Raw genomic sequence first — 27,156 nt, 5'->3', positions numbered from 1 at the left:
CATTTAAATATATGACTAAAATTAATTCTAAAATAAATATATATACATATAAAATTAAAACTTTAATTAAATTCTTTATAATATTAATATTGTGAAACTATAAACTTAGTTTTTTAACTATCTTATTTTGTGATATATTACACTATCTTTGCATATGATAATATTTTAATATTTTACCAAATTCCATTTCTATTTATTATTTATTTATTCAGTAATAAAATCCCTAATCTAACAGATAAGAAAAATAAAGAAGAAGAAATAAATACATGTGAAAGTTTGAAACAATTATTTGATGAAAACAGATATTGTATGCATAAATACATTCATAAATTTATTTTATTTTTAACTATCTTATTTTGTGATATATTACATTATCTTTTCATATGATAATATTTTAATATTTTACCAAATTCCATTTCTATTTATTATTTATTTATTCAGTAATGAAATCCCTAATCTAACAGATAAGAAAAATAAAAAAGAAGAAACAAATACATTTGAAAGTTTGAAACAATTTATTTGATGAAAAAAAATATTGTATGCATAAATACATTCATAAATTTTGTAAATTTTTTTAATTTATGTAATATTTATATATTTTTGTATTTAATTTGTATTTTAAAAAATATGTTTTTTAAATTATTTTAACGGATCCTGATCCAAATCCGGATACTCGCGGATATCATGATATCTAGACGGATATCCAAAACCCGCATATCTGGAAAACACGAACCCAGATCCGACAGATACGGATCCGGATCCGACAGATACGGATCCGGATCCGGGTACTTCAAATATCCCGGATATCCGGATCCGTCCCATGCTGCTTATTATTATTAATTTTTTATTTTTTAACTAAACACATAATTATTACTAGAAACTTTCCAAGGCTACATAGAGTTTATTTTTATAAATTGTTAGTTGCTTGAAGATACTAAATTATTTATATTGGAATAGTTAATTTATATATATTGGAAACAATGAAAAATATAAATTATCATAATGAAGTTTAAATTATTATAATATAAAATGAAAAACAATAATATAAAAACACACATGTTGCATCACTCAAAATATCACTGCAGTAGAAAAAAAAATCTGGTTTAAACTCGAATCATTTTAAATTTTGATTTCCTAACTTATTCATTCCCTCTTGCTTTCAGATTTGTATTACCTAATCAGTGGCTAATATTTTTTTTTAGTTTTAGCAATAAAACTAATCTTTCTAGAAGTATGCATGAAAAATATTTCAACTTCAAAAATGTTGGATCTGATAAATATTTTTGCAAATAAATTGATAAAAGGTAAACAATTAATTGCTTATTGTGTAGTTTCTGAAAATCTATAAAAATTGAGAAAAATAGAATGCTTTTATGAGCTTTTTATGTCGTGAAGACCAGATATGTCTACTAAGTATTAATTTTATATAGAGAACTCGGCCAAAAAAACACTGAACATGGTAAGAATGGCCAAAAGAAACATGTACTCGAGGCTAGCCAAAAAAAGCCTGAATTTTTGTTCACTTTTATCAGTTTATTAAGAAACTCTGATTGACCGACCAGATTAAGACACCGTTAACTAACAGTTAAGACGGTGGTTAATAAACGTTAAATACAATCGTTAAGTAAAACGATGTCGTTTTGAGATGGAATGAAACAACGTCGTTTTACCTATTTTTATTATCAAAATATGTTGTTCACGTGGGTCGAACTTGAGAACTCATGGCCAAATGACAAGGTTTCTTACCACTAGACTACTGTCACTTTTAAGTATATCCATAACATGTTTTCTTTTATTGAGTATCAAACAAATCTCGAAAAATCTAAATTCTTTTTTAAAAAATTCCAAAAAATCTTAAAAATTCAAGAAAATTCTGAAAATTAAAATTCAAAATTGAAATTATAAATATTTTAAAATAATTCAAAAAATGCAACGAATTAAATTTAATGATTAAAAAACTTGAAACATATTTTTAAATAAATTAACGTATGTAATATAAAATAAAAATTATATTATCACACTATAGATTTTAGTATGAATAATGTATTTAAGATAAAATAGACAAATGATAATTAAGATACAATAAACAAACGATATTATCACAATTTGTTTTCTAAAATATGATAATAATTAAATGAAAAACATTTGTAGTGTGATAAATATCATTTTTCTATTTTATCTCAAATATATTAATTTATAAAAAAGTATGATTAATGTATTTAAGATAAAAAAATCAAATGATCTTAGATACATTAATTTTATTGAAAAAAATAATGTTTTGATTTTTTTTAGATTTTTTTGAAATTTTTAATGTATTGATATTTTTTTTTAAACTTATTTGTAATTTCAATTTTAATTTTACTTTTCAGAATTTTATTGAATTTTAAATTTTTTTGGAATTTTTTAAAAAGAATTTAGATTTTTGAGATTTGTTTGATACTCAATAAAAGAAAATATGTTATAGATATTCTTAAAAGTGACAGTAGTCTAGTGATAAGAAACCTCGTCATTTGGCCATGATTTCTCAGGTTCGATCAACGCGAACAACATATTTTTGATAATAAAAATACGTAAAAGACGCCGTTTCATTCCATCTCAAAACAACGTCGTTTTACTTAACGATCTTTGCAAAAGTTGTTTAATCATTCTGTAACGGTGTGTTTAATTTGGCGAGTCATCGATAACTTACTGATTAAAGTTTAAAGTCAAATATAGTTCGGTGTTTTTTTGGCCAGCCAAAATATTCGTATTTATTATAGCAATTCGTGCAAAGTTCATAATTTTTTTGGCCGAATTCCCATTTTATATATGTTATTCTCTGCTAAATATTATTTTTATAAGTTTTTTTCAGGAAAACTAGTAGATATATTAGTTTATAGTTATTTGAAATCTATGATACGTTTATGTAAAACATTAGCGTGTCATTTTACATCAATTAATAAAAAGAAACATTAGGTTGACAATTGTAAATTATATTTTTTAAGAAAATTAATTGTGTTTGTTGAGTTACTATTAATTTATAGTTATTTAAGATTTAAAATCTATAATAAAATGATACATTTATGTATAATATGAGTGTGTCATCTATAATAAATTTTGCAGATTTTTAAATGTTATAAATTTTTAACTATTTATTAGTATGAATAACTTGTGACTTAGAAATAATTCATGTTAATATCTTATGAAAAAAGCAAGATGCTAATATTTATTGACGGATTTCGTGGTGTTTTGCTAATAGAAGATAATGTGTTACTTTCTTAGAAACTTGAGTTTTGTTTTTCCTGTCTAGTCATTGGTGTTCTTCATAGTGCTCAAACAATCCTCCGTTGTTTCTTCTGCATATATTTACTAATTTAATATATATACATTAGTGAAAAGCAAAGTCAATAAAATACTGCAGAATATACATTAAGACACGTACAAAGAAGAAACTCTCAAATCTCCAAACACTAAGCCAAAACTCTAATATACTAAGAGCAGGACTTGGCTATACTTGTTTCTCCGCTGGTTGATTCAAGAGGTAGAAAAAGTCTACAATCATAGCAAAATGGTGATCACAAGCACATACACACATATACAGATGTTGGCTCATAAGCTGTTTAAGGAATACTACTGAAAGAAGCATAAACTTAGGCGTGGATTTGTGAACAATAGTTGCGATAGTTCAAAAAAGTTTAGAATCTATAATCACAATAGTTTGATTGCAACAATTGTGAACATAAACTGAGTCTTTCATTGCAGAGATGTGTTGATGTGTTTACTTCTCTTTTTCTTCCACAAGTCCATGAATTTTAGCATACCTTTTGTACTCTCTGATATGTTTGATCATTGATCATCATATCCACCTGCTGATACATTCCAACGTTAAAACTGTCAATTGAACAAAAAAAAAAGTATATATAAAAACAAAAGCAACATTTACTGCCCAATTCTTCTGAATACAATTTACTTTAGCCATGTTCGTTATCTCAGTTCCCAGAGTGTAAACACATTCTACGATATTTGGGTTGCTCAGGAACAGAACCTAGATACAACAAAGAAGAAAAAAGTCTTGATTTCAGTCCAGGTGGTCAAATATCAAACCACAAAAAGTCCCATTTAGCGATAATGTATATGGTACTATGCCTTTCAAAGGTTCTTGTAGTGGACCAAGCTGCACTGCCACGATCCTCAGGCTTGAGAATAATCGAGTAGCCGCCTTGAGCAACTTGATCTCCTGCTGTCTTCTAAGTGACAGTTTTCCAGTTGGTGTTACCAACAGGTCCAGGCTTTTGAAATCATCAAGAAACCATAAAAATGCAATCTACCGACTTACACGAAACAATATTCTCAAAATCATACAGTTAGGAGATGTTTACCATCTTATGGTCTAAACTAAAAAATTTAGATCAATTACAATTAAAGAGAAAATATTAAGCTACGCAGAGCAGGCGGAGTAACAGAATGGATATATACATAAAATGATTCGAGTATACATCCATCATTCCCACAAGATCTGGCAACCAAAAACAAGACCAGAAACAGAGTTTCTAGCGATCCTTGTTGGGTAGATGAACAACTCAGCTAACAAAGATTTGTATTATACTCCACTAAAACAATACTTCTTTATCTGTTACATTCTTGTCTGTTTTGTTTTCTATATTTCCTCTTTTTGGAAAGAATCTAGCAACGCAATACAAAGTAATAAACAGTTGCCTGTTTGGTGAGAAAATCCGAGTTTAGCAAACCGATATCATTCTTTTGGAACAGAAGCTGATTAGTAATGCTCAAATTGATTATCTGGTCTTAATGATACAAAGCGCGTTTGATCAATACTCATAAGCTTGTTTGAAAGCTCATGTAAAAGCGATCAACTTTGAGATTATCCAATGCGTCGAAACAGCTAATTTCATTCACAATCGTCATAACAACTGATACATAATACCAAAGCATAGTCAGAAACATAGATAATAGAAACCCTAATAATCTAGAACATATGCTTAATTATTCTCCACATCTTCTTTTGGCTCCAACTTTCCCCCTGGGTTCTTTAAGAACTTATATTTGAGCGTAACGACACCAAGGGCCCATCCAAAGGTTACTCCTGCGACCAAACGGGATGCGTATCCAACCATACCAAGATATCCCATTTTTCTCTTGTCCTGCATATAGTAAATTTTGAACATAAGAAACTCTAAGATCTTGCAGATCTATAATAACAATCAGAAAGAAAGAAAGAGGCAGACTCACACGACAGACGACGGCGAGGCGTTAGGGTGCGGAAGAGTGACTCAAAAGAAAGAAAGAAAGAGACTCGAAGACGCGGCGTTAATAATTGCTAAGATTGATCCTGCATGCTTCTTATAAAGTTCAACGAAACCTTACAATACCACCACGGGCCCAGCCCAATTAACTTTACTACCACGGGTCCAGATCGCATCTTTGGGCTGTGCTTATCCTTTTTTTATAGGTTCTTGAATTTATAATTTCTTTGTCAGTAACTTATACTAAACTAGATATAAATCAGTGTGTTGCACGAATTTTATTTGGTATTTTAATTTTAAAACACATTAATTAAATATATATATATATATATATTATCACATTAGTTCTTGGATTTCTAGTATATATTGGTGACTTGTTTTATTAGTAATAATTTGTTTTTTTACATAAAATTTGATTAGTGTTCTATTTCAATAATTATGATGTTTTTATAGTATATTAGTTTTTATTTTATTTTTATTAGATATTTCATTTTTAATTATTTTCCAAAATACTATTAATTATAGTTAACTGAAACATATAGAACTGTGAATCTTTTGTGTTGTTTAAAACAAATTTAAAATAACACAAATCAAGATATATAACACCAATCAATATATATTATCAATAATCAGCTAAATCTATACTATTATAACACAAGACACTTTTTTGAGGTATCCTTCTGTTTTGAAATTATTTACAGATCTATACCACAAACATATTTTTAGGTTATGCTTTTTATTTAATTATAGTTTTCAGATTTTCCTTTTATTTAAAATTTAGAAAACAAAATCGCCTAGCCATCATAATCAATCGGATCTACACAGCTATTTGGGCCCTTCGTCAAAGCCAACTGTTTAAATAAGAGCAATACTAGATTTTGATCCGCGCTTTCAAAGCGCGGGTTTATGTTTGGTGAAAATTTTATATAATCACATTTATATAATCCGTCTTGTATATATATTTATATAATCCGTCTCATATATGTATTTTATATCCAGATTTATGTTCGGTAAAACTATATTATACATGTATTTTTAGGTTTTTAATTTTGAATTAGATATTTTAAATATAAATCAATATAACAGTTTTATAGTTTTGATCGGTGTTTTGAAATTCGATTGAGACCTGCGGTTGAACGGATTACCGGTTGATCAAAGATAAATTCAGTTCAGGTTTGAAAAAAAAAACAAAATTTAAAAATCCAATAAAAACTACTAAAATCGAAATCCAGTTACCGGTTGAACCACTGGTTGAACCAATAAACAATTTTTATTTTTTATAAATAATTTTTGTTAGATAGTTGGGATTATATTTAGGAAAAAGTGGTTTAAAACCAAACCATTAAATAGTTTGAGAAAAAACGATGCAGTTTCAAACATGTCCGGTTGGAAAAATATTAAAATGATGCAGTATCAAACACGGAATAATCACATACCAAAATTGAATTAGGAAACCGGTGGTTAATGACAAACCAAAAACAATTAAAAAAAAAACCAATGCAAAATGTCCAAAATGTCATTAATGAATACAAAAGAAAGTCTCTTTAATAGGGGTGAACAGAGTAAAAATCCAAATGTGCTTGTACTTTAATAGTATAGATAATTATTTTACAAATATATTTCATTTTTCATTTTTGTAGTATACGTATCAAAAACAAATTCTCATGTACTCTTAATAATCTTCCATGAACACCACTGCTTCATCGTCCATTAGAATCTGCAAACTTTCACTTCAAAACAACATATTGATGTGCTATAATTGTTTCCATTACCATTCATCAGTTCCAATCATTTTTTTATTATTTTACAAACAATTGCATATCAAACCCAATATACAAGTTACAATATTTTACAGGTTACGATATGCAAGGCGGTGAAAGTTTTTGATTTTTATAAACCACTAAACTAAAAGCAAACAAAAAAATTATAATCAACTAAATTTCCGGAATTTCCATGCATACCAATATCGAATATTCTAAAACATAAATACCAAATCGTTTTCGAATCAATAACCATATACAACTAAATACTTAAATAAAAAAAACCATAACTCTACTCAAATAAACTAAAATCTAGGTAAGTTGTTAAATTAAGGAAACCGAATATAGTAGATCGTAAATAACTGAGCAATCTAAGTATCCTCATATATATTCAAAATATCATTAACAACCAATCATAAAATAAAAACAGCAGCATTTAATAACTTAAATCTATATAATTCAAACATGAAAATATAATTCACCATAAATTGAATAAACTTGATCCCCAAGATATATGATTCACTAAACAGACGGCTAATTTTAAGAAAATATATACAATTTGAATGCCCTAAACCATCAAACTATTCTTTTCTTATATATACAGCATTTTGACCTCAGAGCAACACACATATTTCAATACATTTCTCAATCTGTTTCTTATAGAATACGGCAGAGGGAAAGCAACAGTACAATCAGCAGTATTCAAGGTGGAATAGATTCATAATAGCATATCAGACTACAACACAAACAAATAGTTCAGGCCTTACTGATATTCCACATTTTCAAACGGGAACCAATTATACATAAGGTTCTGAAGGTAGAGTTTCATGTGTTTTTTTAAATCATATCGAAAATCTATTTGTTTGTATATGTTTTTAATATATCCATTCTCATCTGTCGTTTCTCTCTAAAATTTCAGAGAAAATCACACCAGTGAGACGACGTTTAAGCAAACTAAGTCATGTTCAATTACCCAGCTTAGGAAGATACCTCACACACACGATAATGATATGTCTCCTAACTCAATATTTTAGACACTGCCACCAAACAATCAGTTTATACCTTTGAAATCTATATTCGGCTGGGTACTGAAGGATATCACTAACTCACATCAGAGTGGTGTTTTTGGCTCACAAGTGGTTCAATTTCCTTATATATTTTCTCCAAGATTTGGCGCACTTTCGCAAACTCTGTACCTTGCTTCAACGAGTATGGGATACTGCAAAGGTAAGTGAAAAGACAGCCATATCAACATACGATAATACTTTGTAACAATATGTTTTGTGCTAATTTGATACTTTCATCACAGAAAAAAACGGAAACAAAAGCCATTGGATCAAAAATGTCAGTTGTAAGTTTCTATGAAGTTTATGTGATTATGTTTTGTTTTATGTTAATGTATAACATACAGCTAATGGACTTCTAAAGTTTGTAGCCAAAAAAATATCAGAAACTTCGAACCCCATTATCTATATCATCATCTCGCAACCAACAATTCAGCAGTAATGAAAGAAAGACCAGTTTAACATTGCAGAACACTATGATTCCACCAAAATCCAGATTTAATATTACTGTTATTGAGCCAAAAAGGTTGTTTGGAACTGATGATATTAATCCGGGTGAAGGTATTTTTTTCCTATAACTGGATTTATGACCTAATGAAGACAAACCTTTGGATTTTTTATGACTACATGTGATTCTTTTTGATGTACTTTTGTTCTATTTCACCTTCTGGTTTATTCTGTCATGTAAAGAAAAAAGACAGTAAGAGCAAAAACAAAAAATTTTCGAAACTAGATCTTTAATCAAGACAAAAACTTACCAATCTTGTCTTTCTTTCTCCGAATGGAAAAAAAAAGATGATTTGTCTAAGTTTTCCAGATTCACCGCTTTGGATAGATCTCTCAGAATCTGTCAGTTCTTTTTTTTCTTAGGACATTATTTCTGATTTTTTTTGTCTGGATAACACTAATCTTTTTAGATTTCAGGCCACAACTTTTTTTAATTATTTAATATAGACCTTGAAGATTTACGGACCAACAAGGCAATAATATTATTTGAAGCCCACTTTATATTACACAATCGAAATTCAACAAAACCCCAATGAAGTATATGTATTTTATAAATTTGAAAATCCAGTCAACAGCCCAAACACAATAATAAAAATAATCTATGAAGCAATAATTGTTAATATTTCTATAATCATTCAATTTATAATTTACAACATACAATTTATCATCTTAGTTATGAGACCAAATATATTTAAATAAACATACCAAATTAAGAGGGGGTTATTGGTTTAGAATTTTTAAGGAATTATAAAATTTTAAGAATCCATGGTTATTGGTTTATGGATTTTAAAAATCTTTCCAAAATCCATTGTTATTGGTTTAAAGACTTTTAAATTCCATTCAAATCTTCTGTTATTCAAAAAGTTTAGTTTTTATTGATTTTGATATTCTATTAAATTCTATGGTTATTGGGAGTTGAATTTTTTATATATTTACTCATAAGCTAGATTTTGAAAATACCATGTCTACTTATAAGATTTCTGAAATCTGTGTACTAATAAAAACATTTCCTTACAGTATGATATTTTTTTCTTGTTTGACATGTGATTTTCAGAAGATTTCTTTGTAGATTAGTTTCATATTTGGTGTGTTCTAACATAATCTTTCGTTTGTAAGAGTGATGTCTCAAAAAAAATGTCAATGAAAACAAGACTATTAAAAATCTGCCATGTAGTATGAAGATAAAAAATGACTATTTTCATAACAAATCAAATAACAAACCATAATACAAAGAATCAATACCATAAAATGCATTTGTCTATGTGAACACACCAAACGATAATCTAATAGTGTCTCATCGAGATTTATTGTTGAAAATTTTCTACAATATTCCTGTATATTACCTTAGAAGGATTTTTTTTTAAAACTACATTGTGCAAATTTTAAATAATCAATAACAATCTATAGAAATTAATACAAATTATTTGATAGAAATTTAGAAAACATTTGTGAAATCTCATAAACTTTTAAAAATCTGTCAATTTCTAAAATCACTAAACTCTTTCCGAATTCTATTTCCAATAACCCCCCCTAAGAGAAATTGATACAAAATTAAAAAACTGAAGAATCAAAGGGATAGAAGTTATTATATTTAGTTTTTAAAATTATGTTTTAAACCGGGTAGGTTTAGCGGGGTTTTAAGGGTTTTTAAATTTTGGTTTTTCACAAAACTTAAACCAAATTTATTTTGGATCACCAGGTTTATCGGTTCAACCGTATGTCCTGGTCAAAATTCAAAAAACTACCTATAACTTAAAAATATATAATCTCACATGATTCGTAAGTTATACTTAAAAATATGAATATGATATATACTATATATTTTTTGCATATTTTAATTTTTGAAAGCAATACAAAAATTTAAAACATATACATGATTATCTATTTTAGAGTTGTAGTTAAAATTTTAAAATATATACTATTAAACCAATGGGAACTGTTTTCACTTGCTCAAAACATAAACTAAAATCTCAAATATGTAACTCGAAATAGTATTACGCATCCTAGTATGTGTTTTGCTATAATTTACAACCAAAGTATACATGGTTTAATATTTAAATTTAACAGGAAACAACTCCCGCGCTTTCAAATCGCGGGTCAGTATCTAGTATCAATTGAAGAAGATACCAAGTGGATGGATCAGAATATTGATCAAGTATGTGGCTTCCTCACTGACAATCAGATCAATCGTTGGGAGCATATAGCTCAAAATATCTCACTCCGGCAAATCAAGTCTTGTACAAACTTGTGTGCTCGAACTGGATCCCTACCATGAACTATACAACGATGAATCATGAGCGTCTTAGGCTCATCTACATGATTTATCATCATCGGGGGTTTGACTTTTTGGAAAGATAATCTACAATCAGATTATGTCTATGGCTGAGAAAACTAACAACAAAAAAGTCGCATGGAATCATATTCTCTACCTTAATTCAGCAAGTCTTTGTTATTCTTGCTTGAAAGGATATAATATGAGGATAGTATCCACGGTTGATCACTCCAACTTTTAACGTGGGAGTTCATTGCGAAAAATCACTCATCAAATAATAGTATATGTATATATGTGTGTGTGTTCATTATTGTGTTGTAATTTTAAAAAGAAATATTTACATATTACAAATATCTTTATACAATTTTTTTTGTTTTTAAATATTTAATTATAAATTGTTTATATGTTTTCTAACTTTTATAATTGAAAAAAGAATTAAGGTGACAACAAAATTTATAAGAATTATCTTATTTAATAAAATTTTAGTATTATTAATAAAAATTTCTTTTAATTATAAATTGTTATATGTTATTTTGTAACTTTTATAATTGAAAAAAAAATCAAGACAAAAAAATATATAAGAACTAGAATGTTTCACCCGTGCCAAGCACGGGTATACTTTAATTTTTTTTATCAACAGTTATACTTTAATTACTTTTAAGGGAATGTTTATTTCACATCAAATTAAATTTGAAAAATTTCTGAATTAGAATATGTTTGATAAAAAAGTGACATTTAGTGCATCTATTTGTATTAGTGAAAAAGTATATATATATATATATATATATATATATATATATATATATATATATTTGTAAAAAACAATAGTAATAGAAATATTGCATAATTTAGATTTTTTATGGCAAACCAGAATATAGGATAATACTCTAGATGTGAACAGATTAAATAATTTTTTTATTTTATTTTACTTTCGTTTTTACCAGATTTTTTATTTACATGCTTATTTATGCTAAGACAATGATATGTATTACAGAAAGTGATGTTCAGAATTCATAATTTAGGGGATGCGCAATTTCGATATTAAGAATTTGTCAAGAGTAAATTGTTTTCAACATTAATTGATGGTTTATGAGAAAAAGTAAAGAAAATTAATTTGTTGGTCAAGGTTTTTCTTCTGACCTATCGATCACAGCTGCGCAGTGGGTTGAGACTTGAGAGTGTCTTGGTAAGTTGGAGTCCATCTTCTCTTATATCTTTCATTAACCCGTGTGGTCTTTAATCTAGAACAAAACTTGTCTCTTCCTCCACCTAAGAAGAGAATCTGTTTTACCAAAAAAAAAGACGAAAAAAGAATTTCTGTGAAAGTTGAAGTCTCTTCTTCACTTTTCATATATCTTCTTCTCTCTGCTTCGATTTTGTGATAATCATACCTCTTTATTTCACTCTTTTTCTTTAGTTGAAATTTTGTTCCCAGTTTATTGCCCTTCGATTCTCAAAGTAGCCGCTTAAGATCGAGGAAGAGTCATTCCTCTGTAAAAAAACGTAACAAAGAAGTTCCCTAAGGGACAATAAATTAGCTCCGAGAGTAAAAAATTATCGCTTACTCATTTGTTAAGAAGCACTATAATATAACTCCATCACTAACCAATGGTGACCGACATATTATCCAGAGCAATGTGTAACTTCGCTTAATCATTTCTAAAAACACTCTGTACACAATATCAAATTGAAGCATCTGCTGTTCTACACTGTGGAATAAATTAAACTGTTTGAAATTTTGTGAATATGTTTGTTGTAGAAATCAGATGCGTGGAATAAATTAAACTGTTTGAATTTTGTAAATAAATAATATATGAGAAAAAGGTGGAGATCGTGACTGAAACAGTTCAAACAATTTCTTTTTTTGCTTTTCAATTGTTTTAAAAACTTTTTTTTAAAAATAATAGAATTTACACATGTCAAAATATGATTGATTGAGTGACTTGTGATTTATAATATAAAAGATTATCTTATCAAATTCATTAACGTTAACATTGACTTTAACCACTTAATTATTATAAATTGTTTTACATCTGATTTTAAAATTTTTAAAATTGAAAAATATGTTTTAAGATAACAACACAACATATACATAGGATTCAAACAGGTCATCCCTTCCCGTCCCGAGGTACACAAAAGGGCTGTCCCGCACAGGTTGCGGTACTGAAAACGTCAAGCCCAATCCCGTCCCGCCAAGCCCACACTCCTTTACAGGCCATCCCGCGGGACATAAAGCAGTTCCCTTGGCTTGTTATCTCGAGATCTCTGCTTTTAACTGTTGATTCTTCGGTTATCAGTTCGCCGTCTTTGTCTGAAAGTCAGGACAGGTCCAGAGGGCAAGCGACTCAAGCTGTCGCTTAAAACATCCAATTTTAAGAGGGCATATTTTATTAAGTTTTTATAGTATTAATTCTTTGTTAGTATTATATGTAAATCCAATTTATAATTTTAATAAACATATTTATAAAAAAAATAACTCTAATATGAAACTTTTCTTATAAAATATATTAAGTCAGTACATTCTAGAGAAATAACATATTTAAAATGAAAATTTTGAATTTCCAATGATTTTTAATAAAATTAGGAAGGAATATAGTCAAATGTTTATGATAACATATAAAGTATTGGTACGGAAAAAGACCGTTTTTGACCTCAACAATTTCAATCGTGCCTTTTCATATCCGGAAAAAAATAAGTGCGAATTCATACCTAAACCGCAAAATTATTTAAAATTCCTACCTGAACTTTACAAAATCATACTTTGACTAACTAATTGTTAGTTTTGTATGTAAAGCTTAAAACGACGTTGTTTTATCGTTTAATTAAAATTTGCTATACATGGGGGATCGAATCCTGGTTTCCTTCAATCAACCAAGGAAACAGAAACCATTGTGCTACCGGAACTATATCTTTAATATAACAGACTATTAATCCTCTAACACATTTATAATCTTTTGAAATAAATTAATAACTAATAACTCATATATAATATATATGTATCATAATAAAAAAAACTAAATATATACACATTTAAATAATTACAAATTATATATATATATATATACATTTTTATCAAAATTGTGAAATAAAATATTAATTTGCGATAAAACATTAAATATATAAATTTTATATATTATATTTTGTATACATATATTTATAAAAGTTAATGATTTATTAAAAAAAATAATGTTAAATGTATATATGTATACATTACGAATTTTCTTATATGTTTTATCAAATATATACATGTTTTATCAAAATTTGTAATGCACGTTTTGTATGCATATATACATTTTAACATTAATTGTGAAATAAAAATTAAATTTTATACAATGTATATATGTATACAAAATATAATATATCAAATGTATATATTTAATTTTATTTCAAATTAATGTTTTATTTCACAATTTGATAAAAATGTATATATATATATATTTTGTAATTATTTATATATGTATATATTTAGTTTTTATTATTATGATACATACATATATATATATGAAGGATTCCATTTCCTAGTACCATGTCCAAAATGAACTCGTTATTAGTTATTAATATATTTCAAAAGATTGTTAAAACTCTCGGTTATATTTATTAATAGATGACTTCTCTTTATTATAATTTAGTTAGCTTTATGTTTTTAAATTTCTCAAATAAATGATATATTGATTTTTAAAAAAAATGATATATTGATTTTTTTTAAATGTAGTGATAGATTTAAAATATATTAAACAAATTGATTTATTTTATAATTTTAATGTGAGTAGTATTATATATATGATATTAGATAAAAAAATAAAAATATATTATTTATTGAAATTTTGCTTAGGGCATCTGGAAACATTGGACCGGCACTGCTGAAAGTCCATCATAAAGCAGAGAACTTGGTCTTGGACTTGTATTTTGAGCTGCAAGAAGAATAAATCCCATTTCTGTTCAACCGATTGGAGTTTAAAGAATGACATATAGACATAATTTTCTTTTTAATGACGTAACGAGAACCAACGAACCAAGACCAAGAGGTGGTTGGTAATAGTTGGAACATCTAAAGAATATATTTCCTCTGTAGATGGCCAAAACATCAGTTGTTGGCGAAAGCTCTTTTGCGCAGCCTTTAGCTACTTTAAGACTTGTAGCTTACCTGGTCGTGGCCTGAAGATGATCAGCAACTGAGAGACTGTTCATCAGCTTACCTGCTTGTTGTATGTACAATATATAATGGAACAAAAAATACACACGATATGGTGACAAAGATGGAGATGATAACCAAAGCAAGTAAAATAACTGAATCCAAAGCCGTAGCATAATACATTATTTGGTGAGACAGGAATAAAATGAATAGTTGACCAAAAAAATATAGAAAGAGGTTGGAGTTTTTTATATGTATTATTTTTGTTGATATTGATTTTATTTTATACACTTGTTTAAGAAAAAATCTACATTCTTTTAAAATAATAAATTGTAATAGTTGTTTAACATATTTTGATTGGTGGTATTAGCTCTATTTATAATATTTCATATCCTCATCTTTTATATGATATAAATTATAATACTATTTATTTTATTAGGATTATGCAAACTGAAGACAGTTTTGACTTATTAGAAATTAAATATTTATCAAAAATAAAGATATGTACATATATTAGTTTTATTGCACTCTCCTCTCATCACTCATTTTGAGTTTTTTTTTGTAAATATGTTAAATTTATTATATCTACGTAAAATATACTGTACGTATTAGCATGTTCATGAAATTATTTTGTAACATTTTTGATAATTAATAGTTTATTTATATTTTGATTTACATTTCAGTGATTTATGAATTGAAAAATATATTCACACTAAATAAAAAAAAAAATAGTTTAAGTTTATGCTGATTTAATTTATAAATTATTTATTTCAATTTGTTTGCATAAAACCTACGTATTTGAGTGTCTGGCAAGCTTCTATGTTTGAAGTTATTTCCTATCAATTTTTTCCGAAAACATTTTCCTACAGTACAATTTTTAAAATGTGTTTGCATATTCCTTTTCCTCAATAATACTAAATGCTTTCAGTTCTCTGTTTTCTCCTTAAACGTGCAGCCTTTGTTTAACCGGAACGCATAATATAGTGTTGTTGTTGCATCATTTTAGTCTTCTTATTTCTTGGAGCTCATGGAGTGAGAAATGGATTGACCATATACAGCGCAAGCTCAACAGAAAAGGAACTCCTGAAAGCATTTTATCAACTAAGACAACTCTGTCGAGTTATAAGCTTGTGAACATTCATACAAATTTCACATTATAATTTTGTTAAATATGAATTTTACTTGAATTGTATTTATTTTCCATAAATATTTATTAACTGTATTTTAACCAGTTTCAACTGAAAATTATATTATTTTTAATTTTTTGGATAAATTTGAAAAATAATTTGCTAAACTTTTATTCTATATCATATATCGTTAAATATTATAAAATAGTCTTACAGTTTATGAAATTTGTTGTTAATTTTTTAATTTTCTGTAAATATTATGTTTTTTCATTTTCATTTGAAACTTTGAATACTCATATATATTTGTTGAAATAAAATAATTTTAATGGTGTCGTGGCCATTACTAATTTCACTACACTGTTTTGATTAGTGTTAGAATATATTTTGTTAGAATGTATCCTTCATAAAGGTAGAAAATATAAATCTGTATTCTAAAATAACAACCAAAAAAACCCATTTCATACTTATAGAAAAAGCTTACGTAAGGAAAAGAAAGAGTTTCAAAAAAACATATGGACAATGGCTACAACCATAAGGTTACTAAGAAGAGAGTTTAGCACAAATATAAAAATAGTAGAAAGTAATATATACCAATCTTCATGTAATACTAATCAGATCATAATAGAATAAGTAATAATCTAAAGGGATAAGCAAAAACCATATAATTAAAATTGTATTCAAAGTACAAAAATAAAAGACAAAAGTCTGAAGAGAGAAAGGAAAGAAGCAAAGTCATTAGGGAAACTTAAAACAGTACTTATAATGCAGCAAAAACAATCACTGCATAAGAGGATAAGAAGAAGCTATATTAGCCACTCTTGGAACGCTTGATTTCATCCGACTCAAGACTCTCAGCGGCTTTTCTAACCCCATCACCTGCAGACCCTCCAGAGCCTCTAGAAGGACCAGATTCGTCACCTCCAGTCTTCGGAATACCATCAGACGTTGCTGGAAGTGAAACTTCTAGTGGGAGTATCTTTGTGACAGTTAGTGTCTGAGTCTTACCTTTCAAATTATGATTAGAGACTTTGATGATGAGTTTGCGTGTCTGCCCTATTGTATCAAGTAAAGCTTGCGGAACGGATACGCAATGATCAGCTCCTACCCCTTCATTAGACTAACAACCATGCAAAATATACGTGTGTTAAACTAATATTGCCTTCTCAAAATGAATGATTCGGTGATGTTCTAACTATTCAGTATTTGACGGGAACAAACGAGAGAAAAAAAAACGAGAGAAGACAAAAGTATGGGCCCTTATTTACAGTCTTATCTTTGCCTATGAGTATGGTCAAACTCAATTACCGAGTCAAAGTTTGTGATGGCAGAGACAGTGCAAAGTTTGTGGTCTTTGATACCGAGGTGTCTAAGCTCACCAAAATGGAAGCAGCGACACTAGCTCTGGAGAGGAGGTTTGGTCTCTACGATAAAGAAACCATTCATATACCGTTTTCAAATTTTGATCACACCTCTAGCTAACACACCAATCTTTAACCAAAAACAGATTAAAGGCGTTGGAGGTCCAGAGCTACCTCGATGCCTTGAAGAGCTAGCTTGGAATCAATACGTTTTTCACATACGTGTACCTTCACCGGGTCTGCAATCACTGAAGATAGGCTTGACCCTCTGACCGTAGGTTTCCTCTTACTCTTATATATTCAATTTAATAATGTTAGAAGCAAAAAAAACTAAACCGTTTATTTATCTTAAAGAAACCCGAGGCTGAAAAGGCTCCAGGGGGAGATGTCCACACAGAACAAGCACTGTCATCTGCTAGCGACACTGGTGGTCCTTCCGGCAAGGCAAAGGAAGTAGATGACCCGAATCTACCAAGCTTGGCTGAGATAGAGAAGAGTCGCAAGCGCCCGCGTGAGTGATTGGTACAAATCCACAAAACCGTGAACGGTGAATCCCACTTAGCTTTCCTGCGTTTTTCAGTTTTTACCAAACTGATATGTTTTTCAGTTTCTGAGTTTTCGTTTTAGTTTTGTTTAAAAAAAAAAAGAGTTTTCGTTTATTTCCTTTCAATTATCTGCAAACTATCTCTCACTGGTTTAGCATTTACTTTTTTCATTTTCCCACGCATACAATCTATACGTAACTTTAAAACACTGGTGGGGTCAGTCTGAATGTGGCAAGATTAACACAACTATTCAAATGGTTTAGTGAAAATAAAGGTCTCAAATGCACACCTTAGTTGGAATCACAATTAAGCAAACCTCTGCCAACAACCCCGCAAGTGATTTGGTTACTGACACATAGGATGAAAAAATCACCCAACTAAAATGGTTTAGTGATTTGGTTACCAATTGCTAAATCTCATTTTACTACAAACTTCATGAGCAAGGAATTAAATGACGTGTTAGAGAAAAAGACAGAGAAGAATTTACGTGCAGGAACACCAGTTATTGGAATTAATGAGAAATGGTAGAGGTGATTTCTTTCTATTGTCGAAAAATACTTTTCTTTTTTATAGAGTGGAGTTGGTGACAAAGAAGTTAATCAGCTTGACAAATCTTTTAATTCAAACCTTGAGGCAACAATAGCGTTAACGTGTCCATTGAGAAAAATGAAGTTGCTGAGAAGATATATCGTGGCACTACACAACTTTTCTTGATCTTTGTGTTATTTTATCGCTGTCAATGTTTATGATTGTGATCTCCACCTACACTGTTTTAGTGGACCACAGTACCTGCTCTTAAGGGGTTAAAGCTGGTGGTCTAACGTTTCATCAAGCAGGTGGAGTTGAATATATTGAGTTTGTACGCACTACCATAAAAGCATCACAAAAGAAGGTCTTGGAACAAAAGAAAAGAAGTGAGGCAAGTGTGAGTCTAATAGAAATGCATCATAAACAAAGGTCTTGGAACAAAAAAGAAGTGAGGCAAGTGTGATAACAATAATAAAGCAATTCGTGGGTTTGCAACTCAAATTGTAGGGCAGGATCAAACCGTAGCAGTTAGAATTCTTAAATTCTTAAACCGTTTGTGTTTCATAAATTATTTTTAGAAAAATATAAAATATATATGCAATGTGATTAATCAGATTTAAATGTGATTAATCAGATTTAAATTAAGTGTTCTTCAAAATGTTTTAAAAACAATAGCCAAACAAATAGAAACCTAGTTCCAGACTTTTGACTCTGATTATTTTTTTATATATCTACCATTAATAAAATTTAGAGAGATTTTAAGTTTGGTTTGAAGTCCTCAATCATACCTGTTTTCAAGAGAAAAAAGGTCATTTAAGCCTTCCAAAAAGAATGACACAAACATTACCCAACAAAAAAAACCAAAAAACCCAAGAATCAAATAAAAGTATTAATATTTGCAATTATTTCCAAAGTGAAATCTAATTACTTAAATTATTAAAATACTGTAAAATTAATAGTACATTAACTGTAAGAAAGTAAACCTCTATAATTACTTTACTACTGAAAATATTTCAAATCATGAAGAAAATTTATTTCCATCACAAAACAAACTTAGAAAAAAAGAAATTAAATAGCAAACAATAAATGATAAATTTAAATTTTGGTTAAAACAACAAATTAAAGAGAACAAATAAAGAACCTATTCACAAGTCGGTTGGTACTTTTTTTTACAGAAATAAAAACTAAATAATTGTAAAACCAAACAATTTTATACAGTATTAATTATAAGTTTTACAATGTTTTACATAAAAATAAAAAACCAAGATCAAGAATTCATATAGATGTTAACTAATAATTTAGTTAACTTCTTATTAATCTTACTAATATCCTATATAAAATTTTAACCAAACTCAACAAAATTATTTAAATAGTTTTTCACTTATTTTTATAATTCTATAACCACTTCCACACTATTTATTTTTTTTTGTTTTTTTTTAAATATATAGAAATTAAGTTTAATTAATATTATAGGAAAGAATCCGGGCGTAGCCAGAAAACACCCTAGTATACATAAGAAAGTTATTATTAACGAGAGTAAATCGAGAAACAATTTCAGCAAGAACCTATTAAAAGGCCGGAAGGGATAGGGCCTCCTTATATGTGGTCCGGCCCGTGTTGGCAAAAAATAGGGTTTGAATATAAAGGATTTGGGATTGGGATATTATCATTCATCCTCATCCACAAGCGACGCGTCTTCGTGTGAGTCACTCTCTCCTCTCTATTTCAAAACTCGGAACTCGATCTTTTGATGGTATCTCTGAATGGTTGTTACCTGAGAAATTAAACGAATCTTCGATCTGATGGTAATATCTTAATTAATCTGTATTGAAACGGATTACTACAATATCTTACTGTTTGTGATTCTTGGAATCTGTATAATTGAATCATCAATTTGAGCATTCTTATGTTGTGAACTCTCTCTACTCTCTCTCTATTGTCGTCGGGCTTTTATGATGCGATTAGGTTCCCTTCATTCAGTTTCGTCCGTGATTTAATAATGTTTATGAATCCCTCTGCCTGGGTTAATTATTTATATTTTTATTTATTTTTGATGGTATCTCTTATGCGCAGGCAAAATGGCTCCTATGTCTATTAAACCCATCATGGCTCAAGTGAGGTCCATGATCCGCAGTATTCCTACACCCTCCACGGAGGTGACTTCCCGACCAGTGTTCTGGGAGGCCACGATGGGTACGTACGCGGTTTATGCCCAATGGATATATTACCAGATGTTTAAAGAGAGGAAACTGTAGGAAGCTCTTGATGATGTGTTTAACCAAACTGTGGGTGGGTGGGGTGTTTTTAATAACTTATTTTAAAGACTGATGTAATAATTGTTCCAGCTACAATTGAGATTGAGATTGTGTTTTGCTTTACGTTGAGATTATGGTTTGCTTTTCCTTTGAGATTGTGTTTCCCAAACTTGAATCAACAAAAGAATAATTGGAATCAATGCGCCATCAGGTGTTCTCTGCCGGTATGTTAAAAGAAAATGTATTCAATTAGAAGAAACCAACAGAGTTCTGTGCTGACATTGTTGGATGAATAAACATCCTAACAATTTTTTTTTATCTTATATGAACTGATATTAGTACAAAACTATATTTGATTGGACCGTGGTAGAACATTTATCTAGCTAGCTGAAGAGAGAGAGCATACTTGGGCTTGTTGTAAACCTTCAGCTGATTCTATGGTAAATTCTTCGATCCAAGCAAACATTAGAGAGGCAGATTCCATGCATTTATTAAAATACTGCACTGCTGATCCAAGTTCCCCCAGCACAAGATGGCAGCTAAAGCGCAAACATAAAAAGAATATAATATGAATACATCAAATTCCATACAACAACAACATGTTGTAGTTGATTTTACTATACACGGACGGAGTGTGGTATCTATTTGCTAGGATACACTTAATTTCTGAACATGATATTTCTCCCTGAGATAGAAAATTGCGGCATCTGAATACTTCCACCATCCTCTGCCGTGAAGACAACCTTAAAGTCAGTCAGTCATTAGTAGATCGGGAGTTTACACGTTCATTCGATGTCAGAGGAGTTTCTGTGGGAAACTGATTGCTGGATTTCTCACCTTCATAAGTAGAAAAATCCATGGGTGAGCAATAATATCCAGGGGAACTGAGTTTTTCCCGAGACTCAATGCCCTTAGAAGCCTCATCATTGCATCGATTCGGCTCATGCTGTTTCTTTTTTTTTTTTCTTCACTTTATTTGATCTCTGGTCCTTGGATGAACGTTTGCTGCTAACATGTACTGGAGTTCTGCCTATTTCCGGAAATCGACTGCTCTTAAGCGAAGAAGGATCACATACAATGGTACTTTGAAATCGCCAAAAGTAGTGCTTGTTAAGTTGTTTACGTTGCTAGTGCCGGAATGAAAAGCAGGTCTTTTATTAGATTAAGTTGATTAGATATTTTGTTGATTAAGTTGTTTAAGATTCTTAAACTGCTATACTATAAGATTTTGGTGATAAATTTTTTAAAAATTACATTTTTCAAAATTTTATATAAATTTTAGCATCTAAAATTAGTACTATACGAACTTTGGCTCATGATTAGAGGCAAAGGCATCTGGTTCTATTCGCTAGTACGCTCACCGGTATGTTGACTATAACTTCTAATCTTCAAAGTGATATAAATTACATCACGTTAATTTGTTTTTAATGTTTGTGCTTTTGTTTATTTACATTATTGGATACTGATTTTTATTTTACTTAGGTAATATTTTTATTTTTGACAATCTTGATATTTAAGTTCTCTCCAGTCGACCATTATGGAATATGCTTACTTGGTTTAAGTAAAATTAATATTCACCACATACGTTTGGATTACACATTGGCTCTTTTTCGGTTTATTTGGATGACGGTTAGATTTTTGGATTCTAGGAAGTATAAATAACTGGTACTAAAGCAACATTCCGGTTTTGAATTCGGATCAAACGCAATTAGGACAGGTTACGTTACTGAACAGAATCTAGTTTGGTATCGCGCTTGTTTACTCTCTCTCAGTCCATGAATAAGATTCTGCTTACGTGATGACATTCTCTCCAAGATAAAACATTTGAAGCGGAATTGGGTCCAAGCTGAACATTGTATTTGAATAAATGATCCAATTACACAAAAGCAAAACAAAAAAAAATCATAATCAAGCGTCGCTTAAACCGAAACAAACGAGAAGAAGAACACCAAAACGAGAAGAAAGAGAGTAATTCATTTTAAGGGATAGCTAAACAACCTCTCTTCTTTTGCCTCCTCTTAAGTGTACTTTTCGGAACGTGAACCAAACTCGGAGCATAACTGATGATACGTGGATGTCTTAGCTTTATAAACTTTTGTTTATCCATATCCATAGACTCGTCAGCAATGTAGATTCTGGTAACAAATCTATGACGCAAGCTTTCTTCTGCACAAGACAGTACCGCCACTTTATTCTCTTCGTCGAACAAGAAGCTTTCGAAATACCTGTCAGATATTATAACAATTTAATCCCATGACAAAGTCGCTCCCCCACGACAGGTAGTTGGCTTCATCATCATCGTCAAACTTGTTGGTCACCCATATACTCATGTTCCCTTCCAATTTACAAACGTCTAACAAGGCGATTTTTTTCGTCTCTAACAACCGAAAGAAACGCTTTATCCCAAGGATCAAGACTCTGAAACGGAAGAGGTGCGTCTCGGTTGTGAAATCGAATTTTGTGATCAAGAAAGCATCATTTCCTTTGTCTCGTGGAGCAACGAAGTAAGCGTCTCCTTCCAAAGACACGCCGTTGCGATTTACGGAGTAGCCAAGAGGAGGAAAGGAATCAATCATCAAGAACCCTCCAAGAGTCAGAGGTGAGATCATACATCTCACCCTCCGGAACCACCGACCCTTTCTGACGATAAAAAACGCCTCAAGATTTTGTAGCTACGGAGGCCACAAGAAGAAGAAGATGTGGTCGTGTATCCTAAAGCATACGCATCATCATGAAGTCCCGGGTTCAATGCTCCTAGTTTGACCAGTGCATGGGTTCCAAACCACAAGTTTCCTCCCCGTTAATCTGCATAACATTAAACCGTCGCACTGAAATAATGGAAGTTTATACTTTCACTGATATACTATACTATAAGGCTTTGGTGCTAGATTATAAAAAGAAATTATATTTTCAAAATTTCATATAAATTATGGCATCTAAAATTAGTACATTATGAACTCTGGCTCATGATCAGCTCTGTAAAAAAACATTCGGGTCTAATCGCTAGTTGCTCACCGGTCTGTTGACTAACAAATTTTAGAAGCTTTGCTTCTCTACCATCGAATCTCCAAGGGGGAAAAATACAATAGCCACACAATAAAACTGCAAATTGATTCATGTAGTTGTATAGCCATATATCATAACTTAGTTACTTACTATAGTCTGCGTAGTTTTGGTCTTTGGAGATTGGATGCGTCCATCTAGACTTCTAGTGATGTGCAATACTGCCAATTTTTGGACTATTAATAATATTCGTTGACCATATCTTTGAGATTCGCACGAACGTCCATCGCTCGCTTCACTAAAGTTTTACACTTTTGTTATATTTACAAATTTCTATAAACTTGGGGAGTTATTCCTCCACTGGTTTTAGTTGACTTTTCTTCCAAGTGTTAGCCTAAAAATCAGAAAATATATTGGCATGTCTACTTTCGCATATACCAAAGAACACATATATATTTATATATATTTCGACCAAATATATATATATATATATATATATATATATATACTGTTTAAAATATAATATACAATATTTCCAATAAATTACTAATGAACTTTATCATTTTTTACTTCATTGTTTTAATAAAGTCATATACAAGCATATAATTAAATGAGTGAATTGTAAGAGCAATAACATCAGTCAAAATTTCACAAGAGGTTATTAATAAAATAATAATTTTTGATATAATTAAATTTAATATTTTTAAGAAAATTTATCAATGACATAATACCAAAAATTTCTGAAATGTTCATAAAATGCCAGTTCCCATAATTTTGTTTCTTTTTACCTTTTTTTTGGTTTTAGTTTAACTAGTAAGATACACTCCTTTTTTGGTCAACAAGTGAGATACTCTAAAAATATGAAAATAGACCTAACACATTTTGAAGTTTGAACTACAGATTGAGCATTTCCCCCACCATATTCAACTTCTTTCACACATTCCCGTCGTCGGTTTGACGTTGTTATGGTCCATTGTCTAAATAGTTAGTTCCATCATATCATTAAGTTTCCTAAGAGAAAAGTTACAACTAACCATCTTCCCACACCAGATTGTATATTTTTGAGTAGGGTTTTCAAAGTTCTACGGATAATAGATAAATTGTTTCAACGGCGTTCTTCTCCAATTGTAAAGCAATTATTAGAATTAGGCCTGCGATTTTTGTCCGAACCGAATGGGCCGAACCGGACCGAACCGGTTTTTTTCGGTTTTCGGTTCGGTTCGGTTTTCAATTCGGTTCAATTCGGTATGAGTTTGAAAATTAATTCGGTTATCGGTTCGGTTCGGTTCGGTTTTCGATTTTAAAAAAAAAATTAAAAATTGTAAAAACCGAAAATAACCGATAATAACCGAAAATAACCGAAAAACCGAACCGAAAATAACCGAATAAACCAAAAATAACCGAAACTATCCGAAATAACCGACTTTAACCGAAAATACCCGAATATTTTGGAAAAACTATACCAAAATTAACCGAATTTTTTAAAATCGGTTATTTTCGGAAATAAATTTGAAAACCGAAAAAAACCGATAACCGAACCGAAATTTCATTCGGTTTATTTCGGAATTTTTTTTTAAAACTTCGGTTAACCGAAAACCGACGGTTCGGTTCGGTTCGGTTTCGGAAAACCGAAGTCGCAGGGCTAATTAGAATGGTAGGGAGGATCCTTTGACCTTACATTATTGTTTGCTTTACGCTTCTTTTTTTTTTTTTTTTTTTTGAACTCTTTACGCTTCTTATATTCAAGTAGTAGCCAACATAACACCCAAACTCACACAACTTCAAAACTTTAGGTTAAACCAGTTTATGTTTTTGAACCGCACATTGGTGTTATTGATGCGTTGCCGGCCGAACCACTTTTCTTTCCACGGTTCCACCTCTCCATTCAACACTACTTTTATAAGAAAAAAGCAGTGTTTTTACGACTGTTGTGAATGCAAATAAAGTCTTACATTGGAAGTTTAGATAAATAATGTCTAGTATATAAAAAGATGTCCAACTCTGATTAGTACGAGGCCTTTTGGGAATGAACTCAAAACCAAATCCATGCGGGCTTTACTGCTTCGGCTCAAAATGAACAATATCATACTAATCGGATAATGTAGAGTTGGACATGGGTTTGAAAAAGCCCAACAATTGGTATCAGAGCCGGGATGACGAATATCTGTAAGAAGATCAAAATACCCTTCAAGTTCGAAGTAGTGCTTCCTTCGATCGGAAGGGAGGGGTACGTAACAGAGAACAGTCAAAGATCCTGGAAACTTCGGTTGTGAGAGGAGAATCTTCAAGGTGACTTCGCGATTAAGTGGTGCCGGAGACTTATATCGAAAGTCTCTCCCTAACGACGATACAAGATTAGGTGGATATTTCTAACGGTACTGCAAGGATTAGGTGATGAATGTCCTAATGGTGCAGTAAGAGTTAGGTGGATAAATCCTAATGGTGTAACAAGGGCTAGGTGAAGAGGCCCATTGGTGATTACGGCGGTACAAAAGGTGTGCCAGGTTTCGCTGGAGGTTGAAAACCAAGGGTTCATGTGGTACTTGGTTTGAGAGGAGGTTTGTTGTGAATGCAAATAAAATCCCACATTGGAAGTTTAGACAAATAATGTCTAGTATATAAAGAGATGTCCAACTCTGATTAGTACGAGGCCTTTTGGGAATGAGCTCAAAACCAAATCCATGCGGGCTTTACTGCTTCGGCCCAAAATGGACAATATCGTACTAATCGGACAATGTAGAGTTGGACATGGGCTTGAAAAACCCAACAATTGGTATCAGAACCGGGATGACGAACATCTGCAAAAAGACCAAAATACCCTTCAAGTTCGAAGAGCCTCCACTTCGATGGGAAGGACGGGGTGCATTGCAGAGGCCAGTCAAAGATCCTGGAAACTTCGGTTGTGGGAGGAGAATCCTCAAGATGACTTCGCGATTAAGTGGTGCCGGAGACTTATATCGAAAGTCTCTCCCTAACAACGATACAAGATTAGGTGGATATTTCTAACGGTACTGCAAGAATTAGGTGGTGAATGTCCTAATGGTGCAGTAAGAGTTAGGTGGATAAATCCTAATGGTGTAACAAGGGTTAGGTGAAGAGGTCCGTTGGTGATTACGGCGGTACAAGAGGTGTGCCAGGTTTCGCTGGAGGTTGAAAACCAAGAGTTCATGTGGTACTTAGATTTGAGAGGAGGTTTGTTTTGAATGCAAATAAAGTTCCACATTGGATGTTTAGACAAATAATGTATAGTATATAAAGAGATGTCCAACTCTTATTAGTACAAGGTTTTTTGGGAATGAGCTCAAAATCAAATCCATGCGAATTTTACTGCTTCGGCCCAAAGTGGACAATATCGTACTAAT

The 27,156-nt window shown here is 30.6% G+C and overlaps 4 long non-coding RNA genes across 7 annotated transcripts; 2 read left to right on the top strand and 2 right to left on the bottom strand.

Moving 5' to 3' along the window:
• Positions 1 to 4,861: 4,861 nt before the first annotated feature.
• On the bottom strand, positions 4,862 to 8,985 carry LOC108828196 (uncharacterized). 4 transcript variants are annotated; one of them, XR_008945528.1, is made up of 5 exons: positions 8,826 to 8,985; positions 8,674 to 8,744; positions 8,066 to 8,222; positions 5,230 to 5,452; positions 4,862 to 5,141 (listed from the first exon to the last, which is right to left on the bottom strand). It is a non-coding gene; the product is annotated as an uncharacterized LOC108828196 (long non-coding RNA). The 4 variants fall into 4 exon arrangements; XR_001949304.2 differs by lacking the exons at positions 4,862 to 5,141; positions 5,230 to 5,452 and adding an exon at positions 6,744 to 6,973; XR_001949305.2 differs by lacking the exons at positions 4,862 to 5,141; positions 5,230 to 5,452 and adding an exon at positions 6,744 to 6,960.
• A 7,767-nt stretch (positions 8,986 to 16,752) lies between these two features.
• On the bottom strand, positions 16,753 to 17,771 carry LOC108851434 (uncharacterized). Its single transcript, XR_001949303.2, has 3 exons — positions 17,638 to 17,771; positions 17,411 to 17,526; positions 16,753 to 17,222 (listed from the first exon to the last, which is right to left on the bottom strand). It is a non-coding gene; the product is annotated as an uncharacterized LOC108851434 (long non-coding RNA).
• On the top strand, positions 17,420 to 17,955 carry LOC130510741 (uncharacterized). Its single transcript, XR_008944478.1, has 3 exons — positions 17,420 to 17,517; positions 17,610 to 17,737; positions 17,818 to 17,955. It is a non-coding gene; the product is annotated as an uncharacterized LOC130510741 (long non-coding RNA).
• Positions 17,956 to 20,083: 2,128 nt separating this feature from the next.
• Positions 20,084 to 20,944, top strand: LOC130510852 (uncharacterized). Its single transcript, XR_008944645.1, has 2 exons — positions 20,084 to 20,341; positions 20,610 to 20,944. It is a non-coding gene; the product is annotated as an uncharacterized LOC130510852 (long non-coding RNA).
• Positions 20,945 to 27,156: the final 6,212 nt, after the last annotated feature.

Source organism: Raphanus sativus, chromosome 4 (genome assembly GCF_000801105.2).
Source record: "Raphanus sativus cultivar WK10039 chromosome 4, ASM80110v3, whole genome shotgun sequence".
Taxonomy (NCBI): Eukaryota; Viridiplantae; Streptophyta; class Magnoliopsida; order Brassicales; family Brassicaceae; genus Raphanus; species Raphanus sativus.
The sequence above is the reverse complement of the archived record's forward strand: the minus strand, read 5'-3'. Positions and strand labels throughout refer to the sequence as shown.